This window comes from Hordeum vulgare, chromosome 1H, assembly GCF_904849725.1.
Source record: "Hordeum vulgare subsp. vulgare chromosome 1H, MorexV3_pseudomolecules_assembly, whole genome shotgun sequence".
Taxonomy (NCBI): Eukaryota; Viridiplantae; Streptophyta; class Magnoliopsida; order Poales; family Poaceae; genus Hordeum; species Hordeum vulgare.
In genome coordinates this window covers 62,406,148-62,419,073 of record NC_058518.1, presented here as the reverse complement: position 1 = coordinate 62,419,073, position 12,926 = coordinate 62,406,148, and positions in this window count along the sequence as shown.

Here is a 12,926-nt window from a genome sequence, read left to right as displayed (position 1 = left end):
TAAAAATTAAATGTGCATTTGGAAAAGATGTTTCATCATACAAATGTACTACTTATTTTTATATATGAAGAGGTACAAAGATATGGAAGGCTCACTAAGGGCACATTTATGTTTCAAAGAGAATACGAATCCGCCTGCGTCTAGCATCACCAAGTCGTATGATCATCCTTAGCAGCCTAGTGTAGTTCATAGCTTGTGTGAGGCATTGCATATCGTGATGACCTCTCCTTGATAGGTGATGGGGGAGAGAAAGGAATAAAGGACCATGGAAACAAATTAGTACCATCTAGTGATGTTGTCTTCACTAAGAGCCACTAATGGAGAATTTGTACGGCTTGAACCACTATGGAGACACCAAATAAACCTTATGCGTCAACATATGCTTAGTTGCTTATCTGTGCAATAATCTTATGACGGAAAACTGCTGCTTACATCCTCTGATTTCCGATAGACCGACGCGACGACTCCTGTGATGTCAACATATGGATGTACCTATTGGTCTTGAATATGGACCGAGGATATGGCAAAGCTGATGATTTGTCCGTTGGTTTCCGATAGTCCGAGACGACAACTCCGGTTATCGTCAAGAGTTGCTCACTGATCAACTTTCGGGTAGCAAATTTATTTTATACTGGAGAGAATCTGAAGAAAGTAAGAGAAAAGTAGTGTATCAATTAATTAGAAAAACAATCATGATTATATAGAAAAACAATTTTATTAACGAAAAAAGGGGGACGACCAAATTACATGATGTATATCATAACTTTAGCTGAGTAATTGGTTCTTCACGTGTCGGTCCAGGAGCACCAGATTCGTACATTAATTGTACATCATCGGTCTTCATGGAAGTGTATCTTGGTGTGGATGGATTCTTGGCGCAGCCTCAAAGAATAGTCACGTGGACATGAATGTCGGCTTAGCAGAATAGAGATAGATGCACCTGTGATAAAAAAATCTGAAGCTTATTATGTCAGTGCAGCAGCAGAGAACTAATTACAGATGACCCGTTCAAAATCTTATATCCTATAAAGAGGACAAATAATGAATCGATTTCTAACATGGAGATTGTTTTGTACTATCATCTAAACTATAAATTTACACAAAACATAACCAAACCTAGTGAATAAATTTAGCAAATCAAACTTTATTTTAAAGTTTTTTAAGTCGCAAAGGGGATCGAGTTTGAAAGCACAGTCAGCTTGCACGTAGAGGAAGAAGTAACTATAGTAACACAGAATGTCTAGGTCGATTAGAACTTGACGAAAGAATAACGAGTGAGCTGTCTCCACTGACCATCGTACCATAACTTCCTTTGCTCAGTTAAAAGACGATGATGCATGATGCCTCCCTATTGTTACGGTCTTACCAGCCTCTCTTTCTGGATCGACGGGATTCTTAATCCCTAATTAACCTCACTACTAGGCTTGGTTTAGAGCATCCATACAGGATTCCAATGTTGAGACGTGAGGGGATGACAATGAGATCATGCGGGGATGATGATGAACTACTCCTGCTAGGCCACGCAGAAGCGATCCAAGAATATGCACAAAAAATAATTTAAGAGGAAGATGATTAATCCGTCAAGGTTAGATGGAGATTGATGCTGCCGTTTTAAGAGGAAGATGATTAATCTGTCAAGGTTAGATGGAGATTGATGCTGCCGTTTAGGAGAAGGAAAGGTATTATTATTGGATGAAATCAGTTACTTGAAATCATAAGTAGAAAAAACAGTACTATATTCAAATCAGACTAATACCTCCGAGGCAAGGATATATTTTGGTTGCTGAAGATTGCCTGATGAAAGTGATATAGGAGCTGGCAGCATCCTCGAGGATGAGAGAGAGAGAAGCTGATGGCACCGGCCGGCAGGAACATGCCAAGTTCTATCGCTATGATCCCATGAGCTGCTGCAATTGGATTTGTTGTTGGATCTAATAGGCCGGGGAGGAACACAGACGGGGTTAATGGGAGGAATCGAATGATGGCCTTGCGTATTCTAATTATGTATAGAAAGGATGGGTCAGGTAATACGTGTGCTGGCTATGGTGGGCTATGTTTTACACAGAGGAATCATATGAGATATGGTTAGCTGTTGTATTAGATCTTAACCGATTGTTTGTTTTTTACAACTGAGAAAATAGTATTTTTTTGGCTGAGGACTTTACGATTGAATCTACACCGTAATAATTCGGTCCCACCAGATGAACGGCTCGAAAAATCTAATTAACGTGGTAATTTTGTGGGAGTCTCTAATTAGTATAGGTATAGATAAGAGTCAGTGTATTACATATGGTGTTCATTTTGAAAGTTGATGCTCTCTATTGTTCCTACTCTGATCAGAAACATGGAAGAGGAAGAAGGGGACCATGGCCCATTCCCATACTGATGTGCAGAACATAAATCAGCAAACAGAGCATATACATACCTTGTGTCTTGGGGTAGACCACATCTGCACCAGAGCTTGCCATTCACCATCCGTCAGATCTGGCACCGGAGACTTGGTGCTCACTTTGTTTGCTTCTACGGTATCAAAATACTGATTCTTGATATTATGGCGTCGATTCTTTGAACTTTTCTGCAGAACATCTTTGCACGCGTACTTGATGGTCTCCGAGTCTGTGTTTATCTCAAAATTTGCCTACCAAGACAGCAAACAAGGAAGGAACAACATTAGTGATCATTAACTACATAACAGAAAATAGAGTAGCACATTAACTATAAAACAAGTAGCTTACAACAACTTTCCCAATGTAGTCCTCCACTAGAGTAGCATAATTTTTGTATTCCTTGAAGTGAGGAAGAACCGGCAGATGGCTCCTTGCAACGAGTCCACACTCAGAAGCAAACTTTGTTGCCTGTAGAGGCTTCTCTGGACGCTTCATCCCTTGGGCAATTTGGATAGGCACCTTTGTGCCAAGCGCTTGGTGATTCTCTCTAGCCCTTTTCCCTTTCTAAGTCTATGCTTGTTAGTCATTGCATCAGAAAATGAAATTGAACTCGTAAATTAGAAGAGAAATTGATAAATGCAGGAATGGTTCTCGTAAACAGGTAAGCATACATGATCACTTCCATTTGCAAAATGCACTAGTAAAAGAGAAGGTGAACTTGCCTTGTTGAAGCACAAGCTGCTGTTCTTCTTCACTAACGACATCATTCCTGTCAATAGAAGGTGCACCACGCCTAGGCGTACGCAGACAATGCTGCTTTAATCCATGCAGAGAGTGGTTTCTTCGTCCATCGGTGAAAACTCATCATGCATTTCCACCGAGCTCTGAAAGTCCATGCCCAGCGGACTTTCCTGATGGTCCATTGCAGCTGCCATAGTTGCTTTCTGCCTTGTGACTCTATCAGGTTCATTAGGTTCCAGGATCCTCTTTGTTTGTCCTGGAGGTGGGGCCATCACCCTTACAGGAGGTATTGCAGCAGATGCTTCTGAGCTCTTCATATTCTTCCTGGTTGTCTTCTTAACACCAGGCCTCTTCGTTCTAGATTCCTTTAGTGCCTTGTATAAATAGCACAGAAAAAATTAGATCACAAGATAAATATGTGATCACAAGGAAACACAAAGCATACAAGAACCCGAACCCTCCAAGCAAGACAGAGTTTGCACCTTAACAGTCTTGTGCACTACAACTTCGTCCTCCTTAGGATTGTACTCTGGGTCATCAGTGATAACTCCACTACCTTCTTGAACCCCATTAGTTGTACCTTGGTGTACATCATTTATTTTCCTAATCATTGACGCTATTGCATCAATGCCAAGGGAGTGGAATATCCAATTGTTCCTCATCATATTTCTAGCCCTAACCTTCTCGTACTCGATGAGAGGAGGCTCATCTTTGCAAGGCAAAGGAAACATAATTATTAGGTTAATTGTTGGAATGCATGGACAGACAGCCAAACATATCTTATGATATTTTATTATCATTTAATCCTACTTATTCAGCTAAGGAAGAGTAACAGCACACAGGCACAGCTAAGACAGCTAATTCAGATTACAACAATACATTTGCATAATAAAATCTGACAGTATTTTACATCACCAGCCTCCAAGATATTTTACTTAGCAAATTACATTTCACTTAGCATATTAAGACACATTTTATAAATCTGACACTATAACCACAAGGAGCAACTTGCATACCACTAGTTGGCCTCGGGTTTCACCTTGTCATCCTTGACATGGATGATCGTGAGGTGGTGCTTGCAAAATAGAATAGACAACAATCAGATACAATAGGGATAAAGTACTAAACTGACAGTTGAAGCAAGCAACTAAATTGAAGCACTTGGACTAGCATGCACATACACGTGTAGCAATGCATCAGTATTAAAACATGTGAAACAGGAGGTAGTAATGTACTAAACTGATAGTTGAAGAAAACTATATATGTGAAGCAATGCATTAACTATTTACAACAATTACTTTTATGTTTTAACTTGCAATTTTATCCATGTACCTGCAATCATCTATAAGCAAAGTAATTACTCAATTGTATCCCTAATGGAGGCAAACATATGCATTCATAGCAACTGGTTGCCCAACATTTGGTGAATAAAGAAGCAAGCAGTGTGCAAGCAAGCAAGCAAAGTGCATAAGTGCTACTAATACAAGCAAGCAAGCAAAAGAAGTGCTACTGATAGAAACAAGCATAGTGCTACTGATAGAAACAAGCAAGCAAGGAAGAAAATTGAAGAGTAGCAAGCAAGCAAGTATTGTTGATACCAACCCTAGTAGCTTCTTCTCCAAGTGCTACTAATACAAGCAAGTATTGCTGATGGAAACTCTAATTAACCATGTATGCTAGCAAGCAAGCAAGCCATAGTAGTCAAGCAACATGAACCCTAACCCTATGAACCACGTCAGCGGACATATTTACCCCATGAACCCTAACCCCATGAATGTACCAAACCATCCCCATTGATCCAGCGCCATGAACCCTAGAAGAACACATGAGGGGGATCTATCAAACCCTAGAAGATCTACTAGAAGAACACATGAGGAGATCTATCAACGGGAGATGGGTCGAGGGAGAGGTACTGTCGTCGTCGATGTAGTCGTAGCCGTCGATGTCGATGTAGATGTAGTCGTCGTCGTCGATGTAGATGTTGTCGCCGACGTTGTCGATGTAGATGTAGCTGTCGACGTCGTCGATGTAGTCATCGTCGGGGAGAGGGGAGAGGGGCGGCGCGGAGCACGGGCGGGGCGGTGGGGCGGTGCGGAGCAGGGGACGGGCGGCGGAGTGGGGAGTGGAATGGATCCCGCGTGGTTAGTGGGGAGTGGAATGGAGAGGGGAGTGGGAGAGGGAGTGGTGGGTCCCGCGTGGTAGTGGGAGAGGGAGTGGAGGGAAATTTTGGTGGGGTGAGAGGGAAAATTTGGTGGGGTGGGAGGAAAATTTTCACTAGTTTTTTGGGGTTTGGAGGCACACTTTTTCTTTTCTTTTTTATAAACATTGTAGAAATAATGGTTAAAATCATACCGAATAGTTCAAGAAGACATCGGTACTAAAATTTATATATCTTTTCTAGTTGGCAGGTCACATGTGATGATGCGACACGAAGGTTTCCCATTTTTTGATATTTTTTGAATTTTTCATGCCCGTTTCAAAATGTGGTCGAAACGGCGGGCATGACCGTTCCTACCTAGTGGTTGAATCTTGGAAACCTTTTGGTGTTTCTTTGATTAAATAGATACTTGTGTACCTAGAAATGATTTTCGGAAAAATAAAGAGCAAACTATAAGGCAGCCGCAGTTCAAATTTGACCCGCTTCTAGCTGATTTGACATAGATTTGTCTTTTTCACGAGAGATGGATAAAAGCTTTTGACACCCAACCATTTTGTCAATTGTACATTAAATATGGCCTATTATGTTACAAAAATGATTTGGACCAATTTTGAAACAAATATATGGTAGGTCCTTCACAAAAAAACTCATTTCGGGCACTTGAAAAATGAAAAATGAATTTTTCATACAAGGAAGATGAAAACTTCCTTAATCAACATTGTTTGTCATTCCAACATGCACCATTATGAAAATATGAGAACATTTCAACAAACTATGCCATGAATATGGCCATGAGATTTATCATGTGGCTTGAAAGACATGAATCTTCACACATGATAGCTCATTTGTGTGAACATTTTTTAAAAATAATTGTCGTATTACAAGTTTATTATTTTACGTGGTAACTTTATCACATATGATGACATAATGCAAAGGTTTCCCATTTTTTTGATTTTTTTTTGATTTTTTCATGCCCGTTTCAAAATGTGGGAGAAACGGCGGGCATGACCGTTCCTACCTAGTGGTTGAATCTTGGAAACCTTTTGGTGTTTCCATGATTAAATAGATCCTTGTGTACCTAGAAATGATTTTTGGAAAAAATAAAGAGCAAACTATAAGGCAGCCGCAGTTCAAATTTGACCCGCTTCCAACTAATTCGACATAGATTTGTCTTTTTCACGAGAGATGGATAAAAGCTTTTGACACCCAACCATTTTGTCAATTGTACATTAAATATAGCCTAGTATGTTATAAAAATGATTTGGACCAATTTTGAAACAAATATATGGTAGGTCCTTCACAAAAAAAACTCATTTCGGGAACTTGAAAAATGAAAAATGAATTTTTCATACAAGGAAGATGAAAACTTCCTTAATCAACATTGTTTGTCATTCCAACATGCACCATTATGCAAAATATGATACCATTTCAACAAACTATGCCATGAATATGGCCATGAGATTGATCGTGTGGCTTGAAAGCCATGAATCTTCACACATGATAGCTCATTTGTGTGAACACTTTTTAAAAATAATTGTCGTATTACAAGTTTATTATTTTACATGGTAACTTTACCACATATGATGACATAATGCAAAGGTTTACCATTTTTTTGATTTGTTTTGAATTTTTCATGCCCGTTTCAAAATGCGGTCAAAACTGCGGGCATGACCATTCCTTCCTAGGGGTTGAATCTTGGAAACCTTTTGGTGTTTCTATGATTAAATAGATACTTGTGTACCTAGAAATGATTTTTGGAAAAAATAAAAAGAAAACTATAAGGCAGTCGGAGTTCAAATTTGACCCGCTTACAACTGATTCGACATAGATTTGTCTTTTTCACGAGAGATGGATAAAAGCTTTTGACACCCAACCATTTTGTCAATTGTACATTAAATATGGCCTAGTATGTTAGAAAAATGATTTGGACCAATTTTGAAACAGGTATATGGTAGGTCCTTCACAAAAAAACTCATTTCGGGCACTTGAAAAATGAAAAATGAATTTTTCGTACAAGGAAGATGAAAACTTCCTTAATCAACATTGTTTGTCATTCCAACATGCACCATTATGCAAATATGAGACCATTTCAACAAACTATGACATGAATATGGCCATGAGATTGATCATGTGGCTTGAAAGCCATGAATCTTCACACATGATAGCTCATTTGTGTGAACACTTTTTAAAAATAATTGTCGTATTACAAGTTTATTATTTTACATGGTAACTTTATCACATATGATGACATAATGCAAATGTTTCCAAAAAAATTTTATGCCCGTTTCAAAATGCGGTCGAAACGGCGGGCATGACCGTTCCTACCTAGTGGTTGAATATTGGAAACCTTTTGGTGTTTCTATGATTAAATAGATACTTGTGTACCTAGAAATGATTTTTGGAAAAAATATAGTGCAAACTATAAGGCAGTCGCACTTCAAATTTGACCTTCTTCCAACTCATTCGACATTGATTTGTCTTTTTCACGAGAGATGGATAAAAGCTTTTGACACCCAACCATTTTGTCAATTGTACATTAGATATAGCCTAGTATGTTATAAAAATTATTTGGACCAATTTTGAAACAAATATATGGTAGGTCCTTCACAAAAAAAACTCATTTCGGGCACTTGAAAAATGAAAAATGAATTTTTCATAGAAGGAAGATGAAAACTTCCTTAATCAATATTGTTTGTCATTCCAACATGCACCATTATGCAAAATATGAGACCATTTCAACAAACTATGCCATGAAGATGGCCATGAGATTGATCATGTGGCTTGAAAGCCATGAATCTTCACACCTGATAGCTCATTTGTGTGAACACTTTTTAAAAATAATTGTCGTATTACAAGTTTATTATTTTACATGGTAACTTTACCACATATGATGACATAATGCAAAGGTTTACCATTTTTTTGATTTGTTTTGAATTTTTCATGCCCGTTTCAAAATGCGGTCAAAACTACGGGCATGACCATTCCTACCTAGTGGTTGAATCTTTGAAACCTTTTGGTGTTTCTATGATTAAATAGATACTTATGTACCTAGAAATGATTTTTGGAAAAAATAAAAAGAAAACTATAAGGCAGTCGGAGTTCAAATTTGACCCGCTTACAACTGATTCGACATAGATTTGTCTTTTTCACGAGAGATGCATAAAAGCTTTTGACACCCAACCATTTTGTCAATTGTACATTAAATATGGCCTAGTATGTTAGAAAAATGATTTGGACCAATTTTGAAACAAGTATATGGTAGGTCCTTCACAAAAAAACTCATTTCGAGCACTTGAAAAATGAAAAATGAATTTTTCGTACAAGGAAGATGAAAACTTCCTTAATCAACATTGTTTGTCATTCCAACATGCAGCATTATGCAAAATATGAGACCATTTCAAAAAACTATACCATGAATATGGCCATGAGATTGATCATGTGGCTTGAAAGCCATGAATCTCCACACATGATAGCTCATTTGTGTGAACACTTTTTAAAAATAATTGTCATATTACAAGTTTATTATTTTACATGGTAACTTTATCACATATGATGACATAATGCAAAGGTTTCCGAGTTCTGAAAACAACAGCAACATGCAACATCTCAATTCAGTTCTCTTATGTAGATAGCAACAACTGTGTGATGTAGTTCTGAAAATAGCTCTGAAAACAACATCTCAATTCAGTTCTGAAAACTTCAGGAACAGCAACAGTTCTGAATACAACAACAACATGCAACGTCTCAATTTAGTTCTCTGATGTAGATAGCAACAACTCTCTGATGTAGTTCTGAAAATAGCTCTGAAAACAACATCTCAATTCAGTTCAAAAAAACTTCAGGAACATCACAACCAACAGTTTGCAATATTTTGCATTACAACACAACAGTTTGAATCAGGATCACATCACAACCAACAGTTCTCACCAAAACTAAGAAAATGGCACCAAAACTACATCATTTTGCCTCTCCAGCCATTTCTGAATACAACATTTTGCCTCTCGAGCCATCATGATCACCAAAACTACATCATTTTGCCTCTCCAACCATCATGATCTTCACCACCTGCCTCTCCATCACTACAACCATCAGTCTCATGCATTTTGCTATGTGGATAGAATTGTAGTACAAAAACTACATCAGGATCACAAAAACAAAAACTATAGAGAAGGTTGATCACCAATCAAAACAAGGAACATGCAGTAATAGTTTTAGATCACCAAGGAGACAATATTTACCTTCATGTCTATTCGCTACTCATTGTCGTTGATACCAAAACCAGGAACTCTATGCCCACTTCTGTTTTCCTCATCGTCACTACAATATTGCAGCATAGTATGATCAGTCCTGTTTTCCTCAGCCTCGCTCTCATGTCCATCCGCTACCACCTTTCTTGTTTTCTTGATGCCTTCAACTGTTGCAGCATCAATGAGCACACATTCCCGGTCCCTACGCACTCTGCTTTGCACCGGAACTTCCATAGAGTCATCACCAGCTTGCACCGGAAGTTCCGTACAGTCATCATCCTGATATGTTAGGCCACTACCACCGGGGCCCTTTTCCACTTCAGTTTCAGTTTCAGTCACACTCCACAAGTGTCTGTGCTTAAAGTTTTGCACAACTCGCCATTATCCGTGCAAAAGAGTGTCTCGCAGGTAAAACACCATTGTTGCTTGTGCTGTTAGAATAAAGGGTTCACTCTTATACCAGCACCTTGAAGTGTTGATGCTTTTGAAGTGGCCATCATACTTGACACAAGAGCGTCTCTTCTTCTTTTTACCAAGATCAAACCAGTCACAGCGAAATAAGACAACCGAGCAATGGATGCCTCCACTAGAGTTGTACTGCAACTCTATGATGCTTATCAGCTGACCATAGAAGTCAATGTTCTCACGATCATGTGACCCCTCAGTGACGATTCCACTATTTTGTGTCTTCCTTTTTTCCTCGTGATCAACGGTGTGGTACCGGACACCATCAGCAATGCATGCCGAATACACTCGCACTCGCTTATCCGGTAAAAATGCCAAAGCAAATAGATCATCATTGACTTTCTTCTCCTCATGCAACATTCCAACATGATTCTTAAACCATTTAGCAAATCCCTTGGCAACCCTTGAATCAACATTGATCTGGCTTTCTTCCCGATTTAACTCTTCCTTGCATTTCCTACAATGCCAACAAAACATGTGAATTAAAATATTAGGCTGGTGCCAACAACCCAAGCAAAAGTAAATAGATAACGAGTGCACAAGATATAACGTACTCGATATATGGTATAACCTCGGCGCAATTGCTGAGCACATACCAAACCATCTTGTCATACTCATCACCAGCCTCCAAGTATCGCGAGGCTCCAAGAAAGTTCACACCATGGTTGAAAACCAAGACATCACCACTATGCGAATCAGACCTCTCTCTATTTCTGCCCGACCGGTTCCATCTTGTTTCCACATCGCCAAAGTATCTAGAGCAAAAAGTCAAGCACTCGTCAATGACATATGCTTCAGCAATTGAACCTTCAGGTCTTGCCGTGTTTCGCACATAACGCTTACAAGTAAGCAGCCTTCTTTCGATTGGGTACATCCAACTGTATTGCACAGGGCCTCTAAGCATTGCCTCTTTTGGTAAGTGCACCGCCAAATGGACCATCACGGTGAAGAAAGCTGGAGGGAAAATCTTCTCAAGCTTGCAAAGAATAATTGGGATTTCTTTTTCAAGTCTTTCCAGAACAGTTAACTTGAGTGTTTTGCAGCACAGTTCTCTAAAGAAATTTCCCAGCTCAGCAACCGCTTCATATATATCATTGTCCATGATTCCACGGAGGCCAGCCGGTAAAATCCTTTGGAGGAGGATGTGACAATCATGGGTTTTCAGTACTGAAAGCTTGAATCCATCAGAAGTAACACACTTTGCTAGGTTAGAAGCATAACCATCTGGAAATATCACCACTCTTATGATTTCACAGAATGCTAGCTTTTGTTCTTTACTCATTGTATACCATGCTTGTGGCATTTCAAATGTATCTTCAGCTTCATCATGTTGTAGATGCAAATCTTCTCTTATGCCCATGTCCTCCAAATCAAGCCTAGAACTAACCGTGTCCTTTGTCTTCCCTTCAATGTTCAGAAACGTCCCTAGCAGATTCTCACATATGTTTTTCTCAATGTGCATTACATCGAGATTATGCCTTAATTTTAGACCAGCCCAGTATGGCAGGTCCCACAAACAAGACCTCCGGTCCCAACATTGACCTTCCGCGCGCTTTCTTTTCTTTGCAAGCTTTCCTGGTCTCACATCCTTTACCTTCTCAAGTTGCTGCTCCATCTCTTCCTTACTGAATTTAGCTGGCTTGTCACGGGTTTCATTCTCACCATTAAAATCTTTGCTTCTTCTCCAGCGATGGTTTCGGGGAAGAAAGCGGCATTGCCCAATATAGCAGATCTTGCTCCATATTCTCTTTGAGCAAGGGTCTTTGTCACAATGGACACATGCCTGATAACCCGGTGTGATCCTCCCAGACAAAGTGTGCAGTGCCGGGAAATCATGGATGGACCATATGACTGCAGCACGTAGATTGAACTTTTCTTCCGGACTAGTCGCATCGTATGTACGTACACCAGTCCAGAGCTGGAGCAATTCTTCTACGAGGGGCTCCATAAAGACATCAAAATCCTTTCCTGGAGACTCTGGACCCGGGATAAGCAGTGACATCATGAAGTTGGACTGATCCATGCATGCCCATGGTGGTAGGTTGTACGACACCACGAAAACGGGCCACATGTTATAAGACGTGTTCATGTTCCCAAATGGATTAAAGACATCTGTGGCAATGCCAAGTTTTATATTCCTTGGATCTGCAGAAAAATCTCCATGTTCACTGTCAAATTCTTTCCATGCCTCTCCGTCCGCTGGATGGCTCAGCTCATTGTCCACAGGTTGCCGCTGAAGCTTGTGCCATTGTACCTCCAACGATGATTTCTTCGAGATAAACATCTGCTGCAGCCTTGGTATCAACGGAAAGTGCCTCAGTACCTTCTCTGGTATTGACTTCTTCCCATCAGCATCTTTCCACCTTGAGGCATTTCATTTTGGACAGTTGTCATGCTTCGCAAAATCCTTTCGAAACAAGACACAGTTATTTGGGCACACATGTATTGAAACATAACCTAGCCCCAGCCTGCGGATTATGCTCAATGCTTCATCATAAGACCTGGGAACACAGCTATCAGGGAATTGCAAGGTCAAAAGGCGGAGTATTGTGTGGAATGCAGCATTGCTAATCTGGTAGAAAGACTTGATGTGGAGTAACTTCACGGTGAAGGTAAATCTTGAAAATTTACCCCCTTCATGAGTTGCGCGCTTAGCCTCCTCCAACACCTCAGCAAACATCGACTTCTGCCCATCTGCATGATCTTCAGCATCGTACAGATCCTTCAATAGGTCAGGAATCCAATCATCTTCATGCCCATCCTCTTCATCCAAACCAGCATTCTCTCGCCAAATATTTTCCATAAAGTTAATGCCAGCATCACCACCACCCATCATATGAGGGGCCTGTGTATCAGCTTCAATATGTTGAGGTTGTCTGGCTAAAGGTTCTCCATGATATATCCATCTATCATATGTGCTGGCCATCC